General features: G+C 39.6%; 1 long non-coding RNA gene across 14 annotated transcripts in view; it reads right to left on the bottom strand.

The window, feature by feature from the left end:
• LOC122700630 overlaps positions 1-22,669 on the bottom strand; it is a 526,773-nt gene that overhangs the window by 118,864 nt on the left and 385,240 nt on the right. For 2 of the 14 annotated variants that reach the window (XR_006342829.1, XR_006342828.1), the window contains one exon: positions 17,159-17,247. The exons of the other annotated variants lie outside the window; for them this stretch is intronic. This is a non-coding gene — a long non-coding RNA (uncharacterized LOC122700630). The remainder of the gene's footprint in view (positions 1-17,158; positions 17,248-22,669) is intronic. 14 annotated transcript variants of the gene reach the window in all.

The following is a 22,669-nucleotide window of genomic DNA, read 5'->3' as shown; positions in this document are numbered from 1 at the left end:
ACAGGGAGGCCTGGCATGCTGTGGTTCATGGGGTCGCAAAAAGTCGGACATGACTGAGCGACTGAACTGAACTGAACTGTGCAAACAAATACAGAAAGGGTAAAAGAGAAAATGAGATAGGTTATCTACAAAGGGTGAGTGGGAATGGGTTGGAAAGAATGGGAGAATAAAACAGAAAAGAGGAATAATCTGAGTGACACTGCTCTGAATGTACCTTTTCATACAGTTCTGGCTTTTAGAACCATGGTAATGTTTCACAACCATTAATTTAATCATTTTGTGTCAAAAATTTTAAATTAATTGACACATGAAAGCAACTCCAAACAGAATAAAAAGAGTAACCAAATGCACCTAACTATAAAACAAGTCAACAACAACAATAAAATCACATTGAAGAGGGTTGAGGGAAAAGAAGAGGAACCTAAGCAATTCTTTAAACAATATTTTCACAGTAATTCCAAGGCTAAGGACAAAAGGAACTATATGCAAATACAGTACTCTAATTAGTAAATTTGTTTTTGCTTTTTTTTTTTTAAGGGTTATGGGTTAGAAAATCTAAAATTACTTTATATTCTAGGATTGAAAAAATAAGTATATTGTGGATAATGAGATCCAGGTTTTTCCTGAAGGAAAAATTACATATAAGGCAAGGAGAAAGGCTAGAATTAACCCTGTGTATGGATTGGAATTGGATGTATCAGTTATGAACTCAAAGGTATGCAAACCCACACATACACACTCTTTCTCAGATACACACATGTCTCTCTCACGCACAGATGGATATATATACGTATATATATTCATATATACATGTGAGTGCATCTACCCATACCTGTATTGCCCAGCTCTTTTCACTAAAATGGTTTAGAAGCAATGAGACTCTAGTTAAGAGTGAGAACCTTCACACCTAGATCTTAACAAAATTCAATATCCATCATGATTTAAATACTAAATCCCATATCAAATGAAGGGAAAAAAATACCCAAAAGTCCTTATTGGACAAAGATTATCTATAAACACCCATCACATACATTATGCTTAATGATAAGAAAACTGGAAGTCTCTCTTTCCAGATAGGAATAACACTTGTATTTCATTTTATGCTGGAAGTCCTAGTTGGTGTTGTAAGGTAAGAAAAGAAAATGTATAAGGATTAAAAATGAAGATCAATAATTATTATTGATGAATGGTTTTATACATTAAAAATCTGAAGGAATCTATAGCTGAGCAAGCAGCAGGATAAAAAAATCAATACACAAAAATCTATTTTCTTTCTAAATGACAAAATATAAAAGAGAGAGATAAATAGAGATAGTATTTACAGTAGTACAAAACATCAAATGGCTAGGGGAAAAATCTTATCAGTGTCCAAGATTTCTGTGCATAAAACTGTAAAATTTTGACATAATTTTTGTAAGATCAAATACTTTGAAATAAATCTTCTAAAACATATGCCAGACTTCTATAGAGATCATTGTAAAATTACAGGAAAAAGGCTTAAATAAATAATAAATATACTCTGTTCTCCATATCAATCTATAAATCCAATGCAGTTCTAATGAAAGCCCCAGCAGGAATTTTGTTAGAACTTGAAAAACTATGTCTAAAATGTAAACAGAACAACAAATGGTGAAGAAGGAATCCACACCAGAAGGACAAGTTGGGAGGACTTGCTTTGTTGTATGTTATCTTAGTCCATTTGGGCAGCTGTTTAACAAAATACCTCAGGAGAGCTTATAAAAAAGAGAATGACTGTCCTCACAGTTCTGGAAGCTGGAAGTCTGAGTCCAGGGTTCCAGCATGGTCAGGTGAGGGTTCCCTTACATGGCAGAAGGGTAGGACCATTAATCCATTCATGACAGCTCCAGTCTCATGACTTAATGACCTTCCCAAAGCCTCACCGACCAACACCATCACCTTTGGGGCTAGGGTATGAATCTGGGAGGGAGACACAAACATTCAGACCAGAGCAGATGTCCAGATTCCTGTAAAGCTAGAGTTGGCGATGTTATACTTCTTGACCTATGTCATGACCATTCAAGTATTTACAATATAGATTAAGCTATACATTTAGCTTTACTCACTTTATTGTGGAATAGACTTCTATTGTGCTATGTTTCACAATAAAAGGGTTAGTTGACAAAGAAATATGTTTTTTTTAAGGTTTTTTTTTTCTCTTTCTGTCATTACAATCAAAATTAATTAGTGGGCTCAGGGCTGGTGCACTGGGATAACCCTGAGAGATGGGATGGGGAGGGAGGTGGGAGGGGGGTTCAGGATGGGGAATACATGTACACCCATGGCTGATTCATGTGGATGTATGGCAAAAACCACCACAATATTGTAAAGTAATTAGCTTCCAATTAAAATTTTAAACAAATAAAAATTAAAAAAAATTAATTAGTGGGTATTAAGCATTTGGACTACAAATGGCTCAAAGCAATGTAATATGTGACTCGCTCAATGGTATTTTGATTATATGCTCTTTGACCTACATGGAATAAGCTATGGAAATCTCAAGTATACTTACATTAATATGTAATAAAAGACTATGTAAAACCTAGGACTTTTACCAAAAGACACACACACACCAGGTATAGGACGTGGTGCCCGGCTCTTTGCGACTCTATGGACTGTAGTCCACCAAGTTCCTCTGTCCATGGGATTCTCCAAGCAAAAATACTGGAGTGGGTTTTCATCTCCTCCTCCAGGGGATCTTCCCGACCCAGGGATTGAACCTGTGTCTCTTATGTCTCCTGCATTGGCAAGTGGGTCCTGGAAAGCCTGGTACTTGAATTCAATTAAATAACTACCCCTTACATGAAACCTACAAATACATCAGAGACAGTATGTATATACTGTCATTTTCAGCTGAACAAAAAGAGTTCCCAAGTAACAATGGGAGAGAAATAACCCAGGAAAATACTTTGTTTATAGTTGTCTATTTCAAAGAGGAAGTGAGCTTACTAAAAAGTCAGATAGCATGTTTCTGCAGTTCTTTTGCAATGATGGGAAAAGTGTGCTGATGCCTAGCTTGGGTACTTTTTCTTTAAACACTCTAGTCTTGCCTTTCCAGAAAATGTATCATGTTTTTATAAGATAACACATTAGCAAATGTTTCTCTGAGTAGCTTGTCCTTTCACCTTATGCTCCCCAATCACAGTTATCTTTGCTTCTACATCCTCCTCCAGATTTTCCTTTTCATTCTTCTACTTTTTCCTCCCTTTTCTCACTATCATCTTCTGAGTCCTCATGTTAAAACAGAATGGTTAAAAGGTTTGAAAAAGAATAAGAGATGGAGGTGAAACAAAAGTCAAGTGATCATAGAAGGTTAAATAAAGAAAAATAAAAGAGAAGTGAGATGGAAAGTTCTGCTTTGGATAGAGGAGGTGAAAGCGGAAGGAGAAACACAAAGATTGCGGGAGTGAAATTTACCTATGAGGCTCAATTGAGGCACTATTATCTATGTTCCACTAATGCATTTATGATTGACAAAGCCATATGGATGCCCCTTTAACATAAACCAGTATCAGTATAAATGAACAGAATCAGAGTAACAGCTTTTCTCTAAGTGGAGGCTTGTTATTTTCAAGAAAATACTTCCAGAAGAGCAGGAATTAATACTGGATTTCTCTCTTGGGTAAGACCAGGGACTCAGAAAGGGCTGGTGTTCATCCTACCACATGGTTCCCCCAAGGAACAGTGTGTTCTGAAAGTCACTTTGGGACTCTGATAAAATCAATGATAATAACCTTTCCTAAATCAAAAAGTGACCAACCCACAGGATTTTGATTTCACCAGAAAGGACACTTGACATTTTCTTAAACTTTTCTCAGCTCATTCTAGTATTTCACTGTGTATCATCAACATACAAAAGGAAAATAAAGCTGAGTTTCAAATCACAAACGAATTTAGAGAAAAATATCAGTTGTCAAATGGTATTTTGTCTTCACAAATGAAACTGGGTACTTTCATTGTTATCAAGCTCCTACATACATGTGTCAACCATACCATCCTCCTCAGAAATGAAATATTCAGAACCACAATGGGTAGGGGTTATCATGCTAACAAACATACTATCAGAATATTGGCACTGGGAAGCATGTTAGGAAGATGCTCATTCAGACTTCTTAAATTTTTATTAAGAAATTGGTATCTCAGAGAGTGGGTAGTTTCTCAAAGAGTTAAACATATAGTTACCACATGATCAAATAATTCCACTTCTATGTACCCAAGATAACTGAAAATGTATATCCACACAAAAGCTTGCACATGGATGCTCAAAGTAGTACTATTCACAATAGCCAAAAAAATGGAAACAATCCAAACATCAATCAACTGATGAACAGAGAAATAAAATATGAGATATTCATATGCTAGAATATTATTTAGGCCCAAAGTAATGATTTATGCTACAACACGGAGGAATCTTGAAAACGTCATAATGGGTCAAAGAAGCTAGACACAAAAGGTTACACATTGTATGATTCCATCTCTATTAAATGTCTACAACAGGCAAATCCACAGAGACAGAAATCAGGTTAGTGGCTGAAGAGGTTGGGGGCAGAAATAGAGAGTGACTCCTACTGACATGGGATTTGGGGGGGATGAGGGATGAAATGTTCTAAAATTAGGAAGTGGTGAGAGTTGTACAGCTCTGAGAATATATGAAAAAGCTCCACTGAACTGTACACTTTCAAAGGATAAATTTTACAGTACAAATTATACCTCTATAAAACTTCTAAGAAATTATGTCTAACAACATACAGTTTATACAAAAGTCCTGAAAATAGCTTATATTTTTACATATTTCTACCCACAAAACAAAGTATAAAATTGAGGAAAATGTGAGATAATTCAAGCCTAAAAATACTTTTTACCATGAATATGCAGCTACTTTTTGCAAGCATGACTTTTTCCATCCCATTGCCCTTGTTCTCCACTTCATTTCCATTCACTGGCATAAACAAGGCGACTGGACACCACTTTTCATTCTGCTCTGGCTCTTTGGAGCCGAGTTTTATTTCTCCTCTGATCATATCCTTCTTGCAATTCTACCATCTCTATGTTCTCCATGCCCTCAAGCAACTCTTCCCCTTCTTCTGTGATTCTCAGAACATCCTTCTTCCAAGCTAGGTCATGAGAACACCCTGTCAGAGTGTAGTTAAAGTGCATGATATTGAAACTCCAAACACTTGAAACGAGTCCTCCCACTGGATCAGAGAGCCTCTTCCACTTGTCTGATGTCAGCACTCTCAGTGTTTAACCGTTGCTGTGTATTTTCCACCCCTTTTGCTTGAATGGGCCTGGAATTGTTAAGCAAACAAAAGGAGGCTGGTTGCTAAGTCTGGAGAGACCAAAGCAGTTCACGGACAGCTTCCTGTTTGCCCTGCATGATGTGGGCAGAGGGTAGCACACGGCCCCCTTATGCTTACGTCTGTGTGTACAGAAGATGAGGAAAGTTTTTTGTGCCTTGCTTACTCAGATACACTCACTCAGAGCTGCTTCCAGGACTCCTCTGTGGTCAAATCTGAAAATGTGCTATGCACAATTACACAAGCAAACACAATGTCCCAAGACAAATATGCCCTATTAGTAAGCGGGCCAGAATTGAAGTAAAAACAGGTGTTTCTTGTATTGGGTCTGATTGCCTACATGTGTGGCTACTCTGAAATTATTTCTTAATTATGTCGAAGGGTTAGCTCCAGCAGAGATGGAGAGAGAAAGCTCCGCAGGAGTCTGAGGGCTCTTTGGTCTACTGCCGAATTAAAGCTTAAGCAGCTGAATCCTGTAATTAGTTCACTTTTTTTTTTTTTTTTAAAGAGCCATCATGGCCAATTTTTCCCAAGCCAGAAATTATATATTTCAACTACTATATTAATTTTCCTCTCAATAATCACAGGCTTTATTAACTCAGTTACCCATTTTGATAGGAACCTCAATTTGTGCCATAAACATGGGTTAATATGCAGTGTCCCTTAACTTGTGATCTATATTATAGCATCTGACCATTCAGTTTCAGTTCAGTTGCTCAGTCGTGTCCAACTCTTTGCAACCCCATGGACTGCAGCATGCCAGGCCTCCCTGTCCATCACCAACTCCTGGGGCTTCCTCAACTCATGTCCATCAAGTCGGTGATGCCAACCAACCGTCTCATCCTTTGCCGTCCCCTCCACCTCCTGCCTTCAATCTTTCCCAGCATCAGGATTTTTTCCAATGAGTCCTTCCTTCACATCAGGTGGCCAAAGTATTGGAGCTTCAGCATCAGTCCTTCCAATGGATATTCAGGATTGATTTCCTTTAGGATGGACTGGTTGGATCTCCTTGCAGTCCTAGGGACTCTCAAGCATCTTCTCCAACACCACAGTTCAAAAGCATCAATTCTTTGGCTCTCAGTTTTCTTTATGGTCCAGTTCTTGCATCCATACATGGCTACTGGAAAAACCACAGTTTTGACTATATGGACCTTTGTCAGTAAAGTAATGTCTCTGCTTTTTAATATGCTATGTAGGTTAGCCATAGCTTTTCCTCCAAGGAGCAAGTGTCTTGTAATTTCTTGGCTGCAGTCATCATCTGCAGTGATTTTGGAGCCCAAGAAAATAAAGTTTGTCACTGTTTCCATTGTTTCCCCATATATATGCCATGAAGTGATGGGACTGGATGCCACAATCTTAGTTTTCTGAATGTTGAATTTTAAGCCAGCATTTTTACTCTCCTCTTTCACTTTCATCAAAAGGATCTTTAGTTCCTCTTCGCTTTCTGCCATAAGGGTGGTGCTGTCTGCATATCTGAGGTTATTGATATTTCTCCCTGCAATCTTGATTCCAGCTTGTGCTTCTTCCAGTCAGGCATTTTGTATGATGTACACTGAATATAAGTTAAATAAGCAAGGTGACAATATACAGCCTTGACAAATCCTTTCCCAATTTGGCACCTGTCCGTTGTTTCATGTCTAGTACTAACTGTAGCTTCTTGACCTGCATACAGATTTCTCAGGAGGCAGGTCAGGTGGTCTGATATTTCCATCTCTTTAAGAATTTCCCACAGTTTTTGTGACCCACACAGGCAAAGGCTTTGGCGTAGTCAATAAAGTGAAAGAATATGTTTTTCTGGAATTATCCTCATTCTTTGATGATCCAACAGAGGTTGGCAATTTGATCTCTGGTTTCTCTGCCTTTTTTAAATCCAGCTTGAACATCTGGAACTGCTCAGTTATCTGACCATAGGAGAAATGAATTATATAAAAAGAAGTAAAAGGAGGTATTCTGCCATGATTGTGTTGCTAACACTGGACCATGCTAAGCAGCCCTGGAGAACAGTCATCTATTTCTAGTAAGTAGAAAAGACTTATGACTACATTTGTTTCTCAACCTCAGTATTTTCTTTGGATAATGCAGAAGAGATGTTGAGAGCCAGGAGTCTGCTGCATCAAGGGGACTAACTGTACATGTATAGGAGCACTAACTGTATTTTTGGTATTATACTAGGCACCAAAATGGTCCAAAAATGACAAACTGTAGTCTCTGCCTTTGAGGATATTAAGACTAATTTGTTACTGGAATGTACAAATAAAGGCGATGAAAACTAAATGCCAAAACATGGGACATATCCCCATGCTACGGGAATGCTCAGTATGGTGAGATCAGAGGATGTGAGCTGAGTGAAAATAACATGATAACCTAGAAACCTTTCATTTTATTGAGATAACACTAAAAAGATTAAGTCTTGAAATTTTTATGACATCCTTTAAATTAAGGAAATTAAAGATTAAAAGGGCTAAGTAATGAGACCTATTTTCCACAGATATAGGAAACTGGACCTTGGACTCAAAGGAAACTGGACCTTGGACTCAAAGGAAACTGGACCTTGGACTCAAGCCAATTAGGTTTAATTCTAAGGCCCCATGCTCTGAAATGCACAATATTATCTTTATTCTATGAGTATGTTCATTCTCATTTCTTTGTGCTATAATACACTTCCTTTTGTTAAATTCTGGTGATAAGAGCAGCATTTGTCTGTCTTCACTTGGTAAGAAACTAAATGTTGGCAGGCCCTGTGTTTGCTTCCTCTCCTCTCCTATTCTTTAATTTTACTGATCCAGGAAATCCCAAAGTCCAGTAATTATTTCTCTAGATTTAAACTTCTGTAAAGGGTGAGATAGTAAATATTTTAGCTTTTGTAGGCCATATGGTATCTTTTGCAATTCAGTTCAATTGTTCAGTTGCGTCTGACTCTTTGAGACCCTGTGGGCCATAGCATGCCAGGCCTCCCTGTCCATCACCAACTCCCGGAGTTTACTCAAACTCACGTCCATTGAGTCAGTGATGCCATCCAACCAACTCATCCTCTGTCCTTCCCTGCTCCTCCTGCCCTCAATCTTTCCCAGCATTAGGGTCTTTTCCAATGAGTCAGTGCTTCGCATGAGGTGGCCAAAGTATTGGAGTTTCAGCTTCAGCATCAGTCCTTCCAATGAACACCCAGGACTGATCTGCTTTAGGAGGGACTGGTTGGATCTCCTTGCAGTCTTTTGCGATTACTCAACTCTGTTACTGTGGTGTAAAAGTAATCCCAGACAACACCTAATCAAGGAAGTGTAGCTGCTTGTTAATGGACACAAATATGAATTTCATAAACTTTTCATGCACCACAAAATACTATTATTTTTTTGATGTTTCAACTATTTAAAAGTGCAGTGACCATCCTTAGCTTTCAGACTGTATATGAATAGGTTACTGGACAGATTCAGCCCTTGGTCCATAATTCTGTGACAGGAGACTGGAAAAGCTGTTAGTTCATGAAAACAGGGAACATGACTTGACAATCTCCTTTCATGTAAATATATATATATATATATATATATATGATTTTAAATCTATTTTCCACGGCAAAGTCATCAATATAAGAAAGACGAAATGCATAAAGTTTCAAAGCCCAAATGAAACCTGCACCAATGAGATGTAAACCCAGCACAAAGAAGCCCGCCTTCCTGCCTAGGTGGGCTTTATCAGGTGCATGTCCCAGCAGAATAGCTTTGCTGGGAGGGGTGGCTTCCAAATGGAAGACAGTAACTGATCCACTCCGAGTTCAGGGGGAACAAGGAACCTTCTGGTCCCGTAAAGGAAACGTGAAAGATAGGAGGGTCAGGAATTCTAAGGGACCCACTTGTACAAAGTTGTGTGGGTAGGAACACATGTTGAGTTTGAAAGACAATGCATAAGTCATAGGCTGGGATTTGGGTTCAGGAAGAATTAAATATACATTTGCAAGCGTGGTTGGAGGAGAGTTTAAGGAGGGCCAGAAATATGTATGTTACTGTGGAGGGCAGAGGGTAAAAGGAATTGTCAGGAGCTATACCTGATATATGGATGTTTTATTTAGTCTCTATAGCATTTTATAAATTTGAGGCAATCTTTCAAAATCCGGTTTCTCTTGAAAAATTAGAAGATCTGCCAATAATAGCCCAACATTCCTATGATCTTATAACAGTACGAATAACCCAGTATCCCACAGTACCAATTCTTAATGACTCATTTTTGTCTCATTTCCTTCATTTTTTACTACAACCATATAGAAACTTCTCTCAGATCCTTGGAGCTATCATGCTTTCATTTGCCTCTAGGTGTTCACACACACACACACACACACACACACACACACACACACACACACACACACACACACACACACACACACAAACTCGTCATCCCTCTACAGCCCAACATCTCTTAGTTATCCTTCAGAGCTAACATTAAATATGGCCTCTTCCAAGAAGCCTTCCATGATGTTCCAAGTCCGGCTGAGATATTTCTAGATCATCCTGTATCTTCCAATCATTCATCCATTCACAGACATTTATTGAGAACCTACAGTGCCAAGTACTATTCTGGGCACTGGCAATATAAAAGTTTCCAAAATTAAGTCTCAATTCCCTTGGAGTTTAAATTCTAGTACAGGGTGACAGATATTAAGTTAATAAACAAATAAGTAGGAAGACAGTGACAAATGTTATGGGAAAAATAGAGTAGGATAAGGGGGCTGCGTGCTGCTCCTGTGAAGTGTTTAGGGCAGGCCTCACTGACAAAGTGACATCTGAGCAAAAACCAGAAGAAAGGTGAGGGAACAACTCATGTGAACATCCAGGAGAAGACTGTGCCAGGTAGGGAGAATAAGGTCAAAAGCCCTGAGGCCCACTTGGCAAGTCCATCATCATCATCAAAAGTTGCTTTCAAGAAGGGATATGGAATGTTTTCATGTTAAACTATACTCACTAGTGGGAGTTAATGTTACCTTTCTTGGTGGAGGTGTATTTATATTTTAATAGTAAACCAAACTTTTATTTGACAGAATAAATTATCTGTGGCGCACTGACATGAATCAGTAGAACTCATGGAGGCTGGAATGTGAAGACGTCGTTACCTCTGAAAGGATGCACTTGGGTAAAACAGATTCGACCTTGGGAAATCTGTCTGCAGTGCAGGAGACTTGGATTTGATCCCCTGGGTCAGGAAGATCCCCTGGAGAAGGGCATGGAAACCCACTCCAGTATTCTTGCATGGAGATTCATGGGGTCACAAAGAGTTGGAAACGACTGAGCGATTAACACTTTCACTTTCACTTTTCACCTTGGGAAATCACTTGGCACATGCTTAAATTCAAGCTGTAAAAAAATGAATGAGCTTCAAAATATTATTAGGCTGTACTTAATTTAATGTTTATACCAGCACCCTACTTGTTCAGCAGTTATTTATCTGGAAACTCCAACTAGACTGATCACAACAGGGAATGAAGAAGAAAAGAAAATGGTTCTCAGCAGCTAAAACAAATGTCACAAAGCCCACATATTAAGTTCATGCCACACTCTCCTAATCATGTCATGAAAAAGCTTTCCCCTGCTTCTCCAGAGCACTGCGGTCCAACCAGAAGTAGTATATATGTATGTATGTGTGCCTATGTGTGTGCTTATATACATATTATTGTTGTTCAGTTGCTAAGTTGTGTCCAACCCCTTGGGACCCCATGGACTGCAGCACACCAGGCTTCCCTGCCTTCACCGTCTTCCATAGCTTGCTCAAACTCATGTCCGTTGAGTCAGTGATGCCATCCAACTATCTCATTCTCTGTCATCCCCTTCTCCTCCTGCCTTCAATCTTTCCCAGCATCAGGGTCTTTTCTAATGAGTCAGCTCCTCGCATCAGGTGGCCAAAGTATTGGAGTTTCAGCATCAGTCCTTCCAATGAATATAGGGTGGATTTCCTTTAGGATTGACTGGTTTGATCTCCTGGCAGTCCAAGGGACTCTCAAGAGTCTTCTCCAACACAAAAGTTCAAAAGCAGCAATTCTTCAGTGCTCAGCCTTTTTCATGGTCCAACTCACATCAATACAGGACTACTGGTAAAACCATAGTTTTGACTATATGGACCCTTCTTGGCCAAAGGATTTCTCTTCTTTTTAATATGCCGTCTAGGTTTGTTACAGGCTTCCCTCATAGCTCAGTCGGTAAAGAATCTGCCTGCAATGAGAGAGACCTGGGTTCTATCCCTGGGTTGGGAAGATCCCCTGGAGAAGGGAAAGGCTACCCACTCCAGTATTCTGGACAATTCCATGGACTATACAGTCCATGGGGTCGCAAAGAGTCAGACACGACTGAGTGACTTTCACTTTCAGGTTTGTTATAGCTTTGTTTCCAAGGAGCAAGTGTCTTTTTTAATTTCATGACTGTGATCATTGTTTTATTTATTTATATTGAATAGTTACATATCCCAGAGTTCTAATAAGCTTAGTTATCTAGAAGCAGCCATTCTAGAAGTTTTAAAGAAAGCTGTTGAAGTCAGGTACTTTGACAGTGAAAAATAATGATACCTGACAGTCTTATAATAATGGTTCAGTTCAATCGCTCAGTCGTGTCTGACTCTTTGTGACCCCATGAATCACAGCACGCCAGTCCTCCCTGTACATCGCCAACTCCCAGAGTCCACCCAAACCCATGTCTATCAAGTCGATGATGTCATCCAACCATCTCATCCTCTGTCATCCCCTTCTCCTCCTGCCTCAATCTTTCCCAGCATCAGGGTCTTTTCCAATGAGTCAACTCTTCGCATCAGGTGGCCAAAGTATTGGAGTTTCAGCCTCTACATCAGTCCCTCCAATGAACACCCAGGACTGACCCCCTTTAGGATGGACTGGTTGGATCTCCTTGCAGTCCAAGGGACTCTCAAGAGTCCTCTCCAACACCACAGTTCAAAAGCATCAATTCTTCAGCGCTCAGCTTTCTTTATAGTCCAACTCTCACATCCATGCATGACCACTGGAAAAGCCATAGCCTTGACTAGATGGACCTTTGTTGGCAAAATAATGTCTCTGCTTTTTAATATGCTGTCTAGGTTGGTCATAACTTTTCTTCCAAGGAGTAAGCCTCTTTTAACTTCATGGCTGCAATCACCATCTGCAGTGATTTTGGAGCCCAGAAAAATAAAGTCAGCCACTGTTTCCACTGTTTCCCCATCTATCTGCCATTGATGGTAGAGAAAGAAAAATATTAAAAGGCAGTGGCAAAAGTCTGGAAGGTTTATCCACATGGGCTGGTGAGGGAACCAACTTCCTGAGGCTCACAGCACCTGAGAAGGCCAGTGTTTGTGTTGCTATGCCTTAGTTATTCAATTCTCCTAGTGACAACCCTGATACATGGAGGTAACATCATGTCGTGCTCTGGAGAGTCTATTTTAGAGACTGAGGAAGAGTGCAAAACACTGTGGGACAATTTCTTCCTGGGATGATTATAGGGAATCAGGAGCTTAAGTGGCAGCCTGCATTGATTCAGTCAGCACATATTCAGGACTGTTTACCGTACGGTCTCGCGGCAGAGAGACAGAATCTCACCCTGATGGAGCTGACACAGGAGGATCAGCACGGAGAAGGTGTTTAAAGCCAGATGACGGGATCAAACCACCAAGTTGGGATCTAGGATGTTTGCTTTACATGGCATGTACATTCTCAGCTAATGCTGGGTAGGAGGACCATCATTAAGTTCCCCATATTTGCATCCTAAGGGAGAGAATTTGTACTAAAGAAGGTCTTTAGTTCTTTAGTTACGACAACATCCTCAGTTGCTTAGTTGTGTGCGTGCTCAGTCATGTCTGACTCTTTGCAACCCCATGAACTGTAGCCTGCCAGACTCCTCTGTCCGTGGAATTTTCCAGGCAAGAGTACTGGAGTGAATAGCTATTTCCTGCTCCAGGGGATTTTCCCAACTTAAGGATCAAACCTGCACCTCCTGCATTGGCAGGCTGCTTCTTGTGACATGTATTACCTTCATATTCTGGTTTCATCCCTTCAAATGAAGCTCTTAATTAGTAGAACTTTGAAGTCAAGGTTCGTTATGTTATCTTTTTATAAACAACTTCATCTCATTTCCAGAGGTTATTTATAGTTTACCTAGAACAAAAGTCACTGATTGGTCACTCTATTTATGACAGCACCTAATTATCGCGAGCAAGGCTTACACGATTAATTTTTTTTTTAATGCACAATTTCTCTTCTGTAAAAAAGGACTTCCTACTTGTTCATCTTTGTAGAAGAAGTTGGGGACATCTTCGCCCTGCGACTGAGCTGGAGCAGAGTCTAATTCAGGACCTGCTGCAGGATGGGCTGTCTGAGACCCTGCCTATTCTCTTCAGGTTGTATTTCAGTCACTCAGGTTCTGGGTTGGCTATTTTGCCATATAACTGTACTATTTTTTTTTAACATGTATTATCACCATGTGTCTGTATTATTATTTTATAAAATATCATTACTTCATTTGACTCACTTTTTAGCCTGAATTCATTTAGAATGGACAATTTATATCACTGTCACAACATCAACTGTTCTAAATAGAAGCTACTAATAAAATAAATGCTCTATTGCTTGCCAAAGCCTCTGAATCAAATACCTGCTTTCACTTCATTGGCAAAAGAGATTAGCAGGAGTTTTAAAAAGCATGCTAGCATCAAGCTGAGCCATTCTTCTTGATGGTCCCTGGAAAGACAGAAAAGGGAATACATCTCTCTTTGAGATTCAATATTATTTAATTTAGGGGTCAGTGGCCCACCTAAAGTCATTTCAACTGCCACTGGTGAAATGCTTGGGGAACGAGGGAATTTTTCAAAGAAACAATGTCTGTTTAGCTTACCAAGGAAGAGGGCTGGATGTTTCAGTATTCTGTGTGTCCCACTAGGCCCAACACACAGGGAATTGGTCATAAACCCCATAACTGCCAACTTGACAACTACAGTTCTATCCCTGCCTCTGCCAGACATCCACAACATTGCATCTTTTGGTTGCAAAAATTTGTGCACAGTAAAATGGCTGATCTCCTGGATAATAAAATCACAGTGCTGCATCTGCTGACAGTGAACCAATAACCAACACCTCTTTTATATTATAATGACATGAATGTAGCAATATAGCATTTTAACGGGGATTAACTTTGGGCCCATGTTCCAATATTTACTTAGAAACTCACTGGTTTCATGACCTTGGCCAGATTATTTAATCTCTCTGGCTTGGGTTTCCTTGTCTGTAATATGGGTCTGATAAAATCTTTCTCTTAGAGATGTTATCAGGACTAATGAGGTATACATATATGATGGTTGTCACATAGTAGGGTTGCAACAATATGGAGCTATTTTTAGGATACCAGATGGATAGGCTTCAAAGGCTCCAAAGCCTTATATAATAGCTAAGCAAGAAAAAATTATATCTGAAGAATTAGACAAAGTCAAAAAAGCATTTCCATGGATACAAATTAGAGATAAATCTTGAAAAAATTATGTAGGCATTTCAGATAAGAAGTCCTGCTCAGCAGAACCTAAGGAAAGCCAGTTTGCATTTTGATTTTTTTTTTTTTTACTGTCTGGCTTCACCTTGATGATTTCCTGAATTCTCCCTTTGGCAGCACGGACACAGTTCTGGTGTGAGCCAACAGATGCAGTGCTCTGCCCATTTGTGTTTCAGGGATGTTTTTGCATACTTAAGAATTATTTTTAGGTTTAAGGCTTTTACTTGCTGACAAAGTCTTTCTTCTGATTAAATCAATATACCACTTTTGATTGCGTCTACTTAGCTGAAAGGTCAATGAATCACACCCCATGTACACTCTGGAAACAATTACACATTCAGACCTCAGCTCGCACTGTCATAAAGTGAAGTTGATCAGTCATGTCCAACTCTTTGCAATTCCATGGACTGTAGCCTACCAGGCTCCTCCATCCATGGCATTTTCCAGGCAAGGGTATTGGAGTGGGTTGCCATTTCCTTCTCCAGGGGATCTTCCCAACCCAGGGATCGAACCCAGTTCTCCCGCACTGCAGGCAGATTCTTTACTGTCTGAGCTAGTAGGGAAGCCTGTCATAGTCAGCAGAAAAATCACACTTGGATCTCCCGCAACAGTGCTTTATGGTGATGCCCAAAATATCTCTTGTAGCTACACTGACACAGTACTGTGACAGAGCCAGGATAGCCATTTTCTTTTTCACACTGTTCCATCCTTTATTTCATAAAGCAATTCTATTCCCTTAAATAAAATTAAAATTCACAGTTTACTTACAGTCCTCTCTAGAACTCTGTTAAGGTTTACCACACATGCTGCTGCTGCTAAGTCGCTTCAGTGGTGTCTGACTCTGTGCGACCCCATAGACGGCAGCCCACCAGGCTCCCCAGTCCCTGGGATTCTCCAGGCAAGAACAGGAGTGGGGTGCCATTTCCTTCTCCAATGCATGAAAGGGAAAAGTGAAAGTGAAGTCGCTCAGTTGTGTCCAACTCTGAGTGACCCCATGGACTGCAGCCCACCAGGCTCCTCCATCCATGGGATTTTCCAGGCGAGATTTTATATATATATATATATAACCTTACTGATTATATATTCTCCTCAAATACAATGAATAACTCTGCCTGAATCAATGCCAAATAGGATTAAAATTAGATTTATGTATATACATGATGGGGAAAAATAATTACTCAACTGGCATTTAACTTTGTTTTAATTGAAATACAGTTGGTTCACAGTGTGATATTAGTTTCAGGTGTATAGCATAGTGATTCAAAATTTTTACAGATTATATTCCATTTAAAGTTATTATAAAACAATAACTATACTTCCATATGCTGCACAATATGATCTTGTTGCTTATTTATTTTATATGTGGTAGTTATTTGTTTTATATATGGTAATTGTATCTCTTAATCCCATACCCTTATCTTGCCCCCCATGCCTTCCCTCTCCTCTCTGGTAACCAGTGGTTTGTTCTCTATATCTGTGACTCTGTTTATGTTTTGTCATATATATTCATTTATGCTATTTTTTTTAGATCTGACATAAGTGATAACCTAGAGTATTTGTCCTTATCTGCCTAACTTATTTCACCAGGCATATCTCACATGGACCTCCAGGTCCATCATCTTGTTGCAAATCACAGAATTTCATTCTCTTTCATGGTTGAATAGTATTCCGTTGTGTATATATACCACGTCTTCTTTATCCAGTCATCTGTTGATGGACACTGGGTTGCTTTTATATCTCAACATGCAGCTTTGAACATTGGGGTCCCTATATATTTTCAAAATAAGTGTTTTTAGATGTTTTTTTTAGTGTTTTTAGATGTTTTTAGATGTTTTTTTTTTTGGTCTATTAACCCAGAAGTAGAATTATTGAATCGTATGGTAGTTCTATGTTGTTTTTTTGAGGAATCTCTATAACACTTTCCATTGTGGCTGTACCAATTTACATTCCCACCAACAGCGTACAAAGGTTCCCTTTTCTCCACATTCTTTCCAACATTTGTTATTTGTAGGCTTTCTGATGTTTGGCAGGTGTGAGGTGATATCTCATTGTGGTTTTATTTTGCGTTTCTCTAATAATCAACAATATTGAGCATCTTTTCATGTGCCTGTTAGCCATTTGAATGTCCTCATTGGAAAAATATCTGTTTGGGTCCTCTGCTCATTTTTCAATTGAGTTTTTTTAGATATGAGTTGTATAAACTTATATATATATTTTTTGGATATTAACCCCTTACTGGTCATATCATTTGCAAATACTTTCTTTCATTCAGTAACTTGTCCTTCCAAATTGCTTTAATTACTGTGGCTTTGTAGTTTAGTCTAAAGTCAGGGAGCAACTTACCTCCAGCTACGTTCCTTTTTCTTAAGACTGCTTCAGCTATTCAGGGTTTTCTGGGGCTTCCCTCGTAGCTCAGTCAGTAAAGAATCTGCCTGCAATGCAGGAGACCTGGGTTCAATTCCTGGGTTGGGAAGATCCCCTGGAGAAGGAAATAGCAATCCCATGGACAGAGGAGCCTGGTGGGCTACAGTCCACGGGGTCCTAAGAGTTGGACATGACTTAGTGACTAAACCACCACCATCATGTAAATTTTAGGACTATTTATTCTAGTTCTGTGAAAAATGTAATGGGTATTTTGATAGAGATTGAATTAAATCTATAGATTTTTTTGGGTCGTATGGATATTTTAACAATACTTATTCTTCCAATCCAGGATCATCAGATATCTTTTCATTTATTTGTGTCATCTTCAATTTTCTTCATCAGTGTTTTATAGTTTTCACAGTACAGATCTTTCACCTTCTTAGCTAAGCTTTCAACTGGCTTTTTAAAATAACTGCTGCTGCTATGTTTTGAAACTCAGAAATAATAACTTTGAGGCCCTATCTTTCATCATATTTTATAGGCCTATTTTTTCTGCATTCTTTCTTGGTTGAAATTAAACAGTTTTTCTTTTTAATCTATAGCCGTTGGGGGTCATGGTTGTTCACTGGCTGAAGTCATTCCTTAGCTACCTGGAATTTCTGTGACCTGATTTATAAAATACATCATTTCATCACTTTCTTTCATTTATGTATTCACTCAACAGACATTTATTAAGAACTAGGCAGTGGTGGGCACTGAGTTAGATTTTTGAGATAATATGTGGGTAGTAGGTGGTACACAAAGATATATGACTAGGTCCCTGCCTTTCAAGAGTTTGCAATCTAAGCTCATATAGAATCCATATAAGCACTAAAACATATAACACATAGGTAAATAATAGATGCACTGAAGTACCGTGGGGAAATAGTAGAAGAATCAGGAGAGGACACAGCTCAGATCTTGGAGGAAAGGCAGAGTGACAGAATGTCAAAAATACGATACAGAAGTAGAGAAGGAGGGCATCCCAGCAGGAGAGAATTTTCTTAATATGGACTCCTTCAGTTTTGTCTGACTGAGCCATCATTTGCAGAGCAACTACTAAGGATAAGATACTTGGGACTCTGAGAGATAAAATCATGAATGGGAAATAAGCCCAGAGCATAAAAATGACCAGTCCAGGAGGTCTAGCATCCAAATAATAGACAGAAGTCCTACAAAGAGAGAACAAGAAATATTGATGGGAAGGAAATGAGTTTCTAGACTGTCCTTCAGATTTCCTGATGGGCATGAGTTTTCAGATTGAAAGATATATGTAATGCCCAGTACAATGGACACCAAAGTTCTTCACTGTGAAATTTCAGGATACTGGGGATAATTCTCAAAAGAAAATGTAAGACCTCCAGAAAGAAAAAATAACAAACAACAGGAATCATAAATAACTCTGAACTCGTCAACAAAACTTTTGCCAGTAGTATCACATTAGAGCAATGTTTACAGTTTTCCAAGGAAAATTATTTTTTCCAATGTGAAATTACACATCCAACTAAATTCTTACTGAAATGTGAGGGTAGATCTAAGGTATTTTCAGATATGTGCCCTTTTTCAGGACTATATTTTAAACAGTACTCTATAAACACAAGGGAAAATAACAAGAAGAGAGAAGAGATAGAATCCAGGAAACAGGCTCCAACTTAAGATGATGGTGAAGAGACCTTCTGATGATGAAGAAGGCTTCCCAGATGCATCAGGTACAAAGAGAGTCCTGTCCCAAGAGGATAGACCAGGAGGGCTCTGGAAGAACATCCCCAGGAAGATAAGACAGACGGATGTGTTGATGCACTTGAACATAACCAGAGGAGAGGAGATTTAGATAAATCACGGAGAATTTTGAGATGAACTGGCGATAAACATATAGGAAAGTAAGCAGAGAACACACATGACAGAGTGCAGAAGAAGGGGAAAGTAAATCATAGTAAACAATATGCCTCAGAGGTGAAAAGACTTTACATGATCGAATCATGTAAACACTGAATAGGTGTTTAAGTAGGGTTGTGATATAACTGTATAGAGAGACAGAAAGTACTGTACATGGCTGGAGTGCAGTGGTGGTTAAAGAAAATTAGAGGCTTTTAGGCTGGATAATGCATAAAGTGAAAAATCAACAAAAAGGAAAATAAGATGATTTAAAGATATGGAAATAAAATGAAGCCCAAATACTGAAAGATAAGAAGGTGGAGATGGGACAGACTCCTCATTTCATAATGAACCCAGCAGAAAATAGTCAATCTAACTATGTGTATAACTTGATACACATAAAGTGCCAGATATTTTTAAAGATACTTATGCACAATTCATCACAATTTACCCAGGAGTCTAGGTCTAGGGCATGGTTGCATTTTTAAATAGCATATGATCCAATTAATCAGCAAAGAGAAATGCTTTTGAGGGTCTCTGCTGGCCTACCTGTTTTGATCAGTGATATAATCCTTGTGTCCCTGTGTTTTTAGACCAGAATCCTTCTTTATGTGAACGTGATAACCTACACAAGCTGTAGATATTCTGAGTTTTCCGGTTTATCTTTCCAAAAGGGACTAAATGCCCTAAGAGCTTCAAGAATTTAAACACTGTTAGAAGCACATCCACTTTTCGCCTTTTCATACTGTTATGTGGTTCTTGCAGCAAGAATACTAGAGCGGTTTGCCATTCCCTTCTCCAGTCGACCACGTTTTGTCAGAACTCTCCACTATGACCCATCTTTCTCCGGTGGCCCTGCAAAGCATGGCTCATAGCTTCACTGATTTACACAAGCCTCTTTGCATGCATCACTGACTCAATGGACATGAATTTAAGCAAACTCTGGGTGACAGAGAAGGACAGAGCAGTCTGGCATGTTGCAGCCCATGGGATCGCAAAGAGTCGGACATGACTTAGCAACTGAACAACAGAAACATACCCAAACATTCTCAGCTTGTTCTGCTCTTGAAAAGGCAAAAGCACTTATAGTCCCAAGGATTCATGTAAGGATGTCATGGTCAAGAGAGCCGGGAAACTGTTTCTAAGCACTATGCCTGGTACTTGGTGAAAGCATAATCATATGTTGCATGAGTGAATGAGTACATGAATACATGAATGAGTGAAATATGGCAAGTTCTTCTGAGAGAGCTGACAGGATGGTCCGCATATGCCAGAGTAAAACTTTCACTTCTCCTTTAAATCCAGCAAGGGAAGGACTCAGGTGAAGTTATAAGCCCAAGGGACATAATTAGAAACATTCTATGCACAAATTTCCCATTCCATTTGGAATTAAACCTAGGCCTTTAAGATTGATAGCACCCCCACCCATTAATACACTCTCTGTAACATATCCAGTGGCACGGATAGAGCAATGGTTTTCAAAATTATGTTCTTTACATTCTTTATGTTCTTATTCCATGAAGATACTCCAGACAGATGCCCCGAGTTGCTTCCTGGTCCCTCTTCTCTGCTTAGTCAGGGTGATCCTGCTTTCACCATTTTTTACACATGAGAGTTCCATCCCACAGGACATCTCTACCACTTCCAATGTCTGAAACCACTGATGCAGAAATGTGCTGCTCTAGCAGAGCGGCGTCCTACTTCTTGTGTATTTTCTGGAGAGGCTGGAACAGAAATGCAGTCTCACCGCACAGTGGACAGCAAGGGAGCAGATTTAATTAGAGCTGCAAAGAGATGTGGGCCCCTCAGCTGACACCTGGGTTTTATAAACAAGTGCATAAGCACCAGCGCACACGCACACCTGATTAGGCACCCAGTGGGTAAAGTACATCCTTATTTATCAGTACATAAATGTAATGTTTATCACAAATCCACAATGCTGTCTAAATGAACAAAACCTGATCAAATACAAGTAATTTGTACTTGTTCCCAAGAACATAGTAAAACTATTGCTCAGCTATTTTAAGTCCAAACTTGGGCAATTATAAGACTCTGCCTTTCTCTATTTTCTCCCCTGAATGACGCAGAAATTTCAGAGAGGGTTTGACAGGGTGTGCGGGTGTGTGGTCAATAGGCATTCTCTATTCTCTGCTGGCATCAGCTGCTATTTAAATTGTCTTGCCTACCCTTTGGAAATTGGACGTTATGCCCATGACTTCTGCTACTGCCTGAGCTCCTAACATGGGTTCAAGCTTCTTAGAGTTCATTGGGCCTCTCAGCCACTTCTAAGCCCCCTTGGGGCTGCACACTTCCAGCTGTCACCATATGGCTGGAAGCCTGAGAGAAACCCAAAGAGGTATCTTATGCCTTCTCATGCCTTAGCTCATTTATTTTATTCCTCTCTTGACACTGTCCAGTGAAATGCATACACAAGGCTTCTGCCACCATGAATTCTCGAATGGAAATCAGGCATCACTGCATTCTGTCCAATCTGTTATTTAGCCAACACACACTCCAGAATGATCGGTTGCTCTGATTGGCTATCTCTTCTAATTGGCCAATCTTTGTGCTATTCTGGTTGTTAAACACCTAGAATGATGACTATACTCTCAAATCTCTGAAACGACAGGAAGCTCAGTCACCTCCTTTCTCTCCTAGATGTTGGGACTGGAGCTGAAGTCTCATGTCTGTATTCTGCTGTTGCTTTTTCTTCAAGGTAACTATTTCCCCTAGCCTAGATAACCTTTATCTAGTCCCTAGGATAGGGCACCGTGACTTGTTCCCCAATTTCTTTCCATTCTATTGTCTACAGCACAAACCCTATGTCCAAATTCCTTTGGGGCTTGGCCTCTTGCAGCTCAAAGGAAACTTGAATATCAAAACCCTTGTCTATATAGATTATTTTCTTTGTAGTGAGGGTGAGATTTTATTTTTAGAGATTCAAAATGAAGCACTGACTGCTTATTCTCTTTTTGTATTCTTGGTATAAAACCCCACATGTTCTCTGAAGCAATGCTTGCTACTGACTGCATAGGAGAGGAAGTCACCGGTAGGTACTTGCTCAGCTGTGTCCGACTCTTTGTGACCCCGTGGACTGTAGCCCTCCAGTCTCCTCTGTCCATGGAATTCTCCAGACAAGACTATTGGAGTGGGTAGTCATTCCCTTCTCCAGGGGATTTTCCCAACTCAAGGATCGAACCTGGGTCTCCTGCATTGCAGCCAGATTCTTTACTGTCTGAGGCACCAGGGAAGCCCCAGAGAGGAGGCTGGACCCTGGCTAATATCTCAAAATTTGATCTTGCCACACCAGTAAGAGTGATGGGCCTATCCAGTCCTTTTTTTTTTTTTTCCAAATACAGAAGAAGGCCAAGAAATCAGAGAGAAGCAATGGGCCATGGTACCCTTCAAAGTCCTGTTAAGAGTAGAGAAGTTTATAATGTGACTCGGGGTCATGAGTAAATGGTTCCTGCACCACAGTAAAGAGTCAGGGTAACGACAGAAGGATGGCTTTCTTATACAGACTCAATGAAGAGTTCCAGCAGGGAGGGAATCTGATGCTTTTTCAGACACAAAATT

Source organism: Cervus elaphus, chromosome 9, assembly GCF_910594005.1.
Source record: "Cervus elaphus chromosome 9, mCerEla1.1, whole genome shotgun sequence".
Classification (NCBI taxonomy): Eukaryota; Metazoa; Chordata; class Mammalia; order Artiodactyla; family Cervidae; genus Cervus; species Cervus elaphus.
Note: the sequence above shows the minus strand (reverse complement) of the source record. Positions and strands in the feature narration are given on the sequence as shown.